The following is a 3,168-nucleotide window of genomic DNA, read 5'->3' on the forward strand; positions in this document are numbered from 1 at the left end:
TTTTGTTGCAGTGTGTTTCAGTTCAATTCCTTGTCTACTTTTAAATTCATGCTTAGATACAGAGGACAGTGAATGCATCTTTAATAACCGTGTGATTAGAAAGTCTTTGCTTTCCAAAAGTGAAGAGAAAGCAAATCAGAAATCGAAAAACAAAAGACAAGAGAGGGAAGCAAGGGGGTAGGGGGAGGGCAAGGGTGAAACAGAAAGCCAGGAAGCTAGAAGAAAAATCAAAGGAGGCAAGTGAAAATGAAGCTGTCACTGACACTTGACATTTCTCAGTTTTCTTTGATGTTCCAATTTCACTTCATTCCCTCAAATTTGTATACATCAAGGATTTGACCTACTCCATGTTGGTATTCCTTTCACTTCCTTTATGTCTTAGATGGTTTTCAGGAGTTGCTGGGGCTGAGAACAAATCGCCCTGTGATTAATCTGGTGTTAGAATTCTGAATTTAGTTAGGGTGATCCTTAAACGATATTCCTAGTCTTATCACAGGCCCATACTTAACCTTCTAACTTAGTGGAACCTGCCCCATCAATGTGTATTCCATGAATATGGCTTTTAAGAATCCAAGATTGGGGCAGCTAGATGGCGCAGTGGATAGAGAACCATTCCTGAAGTCAGGAGGACCTGAGTTCAAATTTGGCTTCAGACACTTAATGCTTCCTATCTTTGTGACCCAGGGCAAGTCACTTAACCCCAATTACCTCAGGGAAAAAAAAAAAAGAATCCAGAGTTACCTCCTCCATCATAATGCGAAACTTTGTTGTTCCCCCCCCAGTGAAAAATAGATTTATTTATGCCTTGTGTAAGTTATATTCCCTCAAGAGCAATTTCACTTGCAAAATGCTTTTTTAATAATAGCTTTTTATTTTTCAAAATCCACACATAGTTTCCAACATTCACCCTTGCAAAACCTTGTATCCCAAATTTTTCTCCCTCCCTGCCCTTCTTCCCATTTTCCTAGACAGCAAGTTATCCAATGTATGCTAATGGTGTAATTCTTGTAAACATATTTTCACATCATGCTGCACTAGAAAAATCAGATCAAAAAGGGGAAAAAAATGAGAAAAAAACCAAGCAAGCAAGCAACAACAAAGATGAAAATACTGTCATGATTCACATTCAGTCTCTCTCTGCATGCAGATGGCTCTCTCCATCATAAATCTATTGGAATTGGCCTAAATCACCCCATTGTTGAAAAAAGCTGTCACTTGTAAAATGTTAATAATCACTGATGTTTATAGCCTTGCTTGGCCATTTCAACTGTAGTATTTTTACAGTCAGTAAATACGCATTTATTAAATGCCTTATATGGTATAAAAGAGTTATCAAAGGGGATTTATACCTTGGCCATGAGGTTCGGCTCAGTGCACTACATATGCATGTCTACGTATGCAATTTTCCTGTACTATGCTGAATTTCTTCATGGTAAAGAATAGTGATATACACCAAGCAAAAAGTATGAGGGTGGTGGTAGTGATAGTCTTATGCCCCTAAAATGCCCCTAAAATTTCAGCCTTTAAAAAATAGCTATTATATTATATAGCAGCAGTCACCAAAACCATTTGGTATTGGCTAAGAAATAGACCGGTAGATCAGTGGAACAGATTAGATACAAAGGACAAAAAAGGGTACATCTATAGCAATCTAATCTTTGACAAACCCAAAGATTCCAACATTAGGGAGAAAAATTCATTATTCGGAAAAAACTGTTGGGAAAACTGGAAATTAGTATGGCAGAAATTAGATATGGATCCACACTTAACACCATATACCAAGATAAGATCAAAATGGGTCCATGATTTAGGCATAAAGAGGGAGATAATAAATAGATTAGAGGAACAGAGGATAATCTACCTCTCAGACTTGTGGAGGAGGAAGGAATTTATGACCAGAGGAGAACTAGAGATCATTATTGATCACAAAATAGAAGATTTTGATTACATCAAACTAAAAAGTTTCTGTACAAATAATACTAATGAAAACAAGATTAGAAGGGAAGTAACAAATTGGGAAAATATTTTTAAAAACAAAGGTTCTGACAAAGGTCTCATTTCCAAAATATATAGAGAACTGACCATAATTTATAAGAAATCGAACCATTCTCCAATTGATAAATGGTCAAAGGATATGAACAGACAATTCTCAGAGGAAGAAATTGAAACTATATCCACTCACATGAAAGAGTGTTCCAAATCACTACTGATCAGAGAAATGCAAATTAAGACCACTCTGAGATACCACTACACACCTGTCAGATTGGCTAAGATGACAGGAACAAAAAATGACAAATGTTGGAGGGGATGTGGGGAAATTGGGACACTGATACATTGCTGGTGGAGTTGTGAAAGAATCCAGCCATTCTGGAGAGCAATCTGGAATTATGCCCAAAAAGTTATCAAACTGTGCATACCCTTTGACCCAGCAGCGCTACTACTGGGATTATATCCCAAAGAAATACTAAAGAGCGGAAAGAGACATATATGTGCCAAAATGTTTGTGGCAGCTCTTTTTGTTGTAGCTAGAAACTGGAAGATGAATGGATGTCCATCAGTTGGAGAATGGTTGGGTAAATTGTGGTATATGAAGGTTATGGAATATTATTGCTCGGTAAGAAATAACCAGCAGGAGGAATACAGAGAGGCTTGGAGAGACTTAAATCAACTGATGCTGAGTGAAATGAGCAGAACCAGAAGATCACTGTACACTTCAACAACAATACTGTATGAGGATGTATTCTGATGGAAGTGGATATCTTCAACATAAAGAAGATCCAACTCACTTCCAGTTGATCAATGATGGACAGAGGTAGCTACACCCAGAGAAGAAACACTGGGAGGGGAATAAAAATTGTTAGCACTAATATCTGTCTGCCCAGGTTGCATGTACCTTCGGATTCTAATGTTTATTGTGCAACAAGAAAATGATATTCACACACATGTATTGTACCTAGACTATATTGTAACACATGTAAAATGTATGGTATTGCCTGTCGTCGGGGGGAGGGAATAAGGGAGGGGGGTAATTTGGAAAAATGAATACAAGGGATAATATTATAAAATATATATATATATAATAAAAAAAAATAGCTATAATGAAAGGGAGAGTTAAGGGGAATTACAAAAAGCATCTTTGATCTCATATTGGGTAACCCATTCTGGTCT

This window comes from Sminthopsis crassicaudata, chromosome 2 (assembly GCF_048593235.1).
Source record: "Sminthopsis crassicaudata isolate SCR6 chromosome 2, ASM4859323v1, whole genome shotgun sequence".
NCBI lineage: Eukaryota > Metazoa > Chordata > Mammalia > Dasyuromorphia > Dasyuridae > Sminthopsis > Sminthopsis crassicaudata.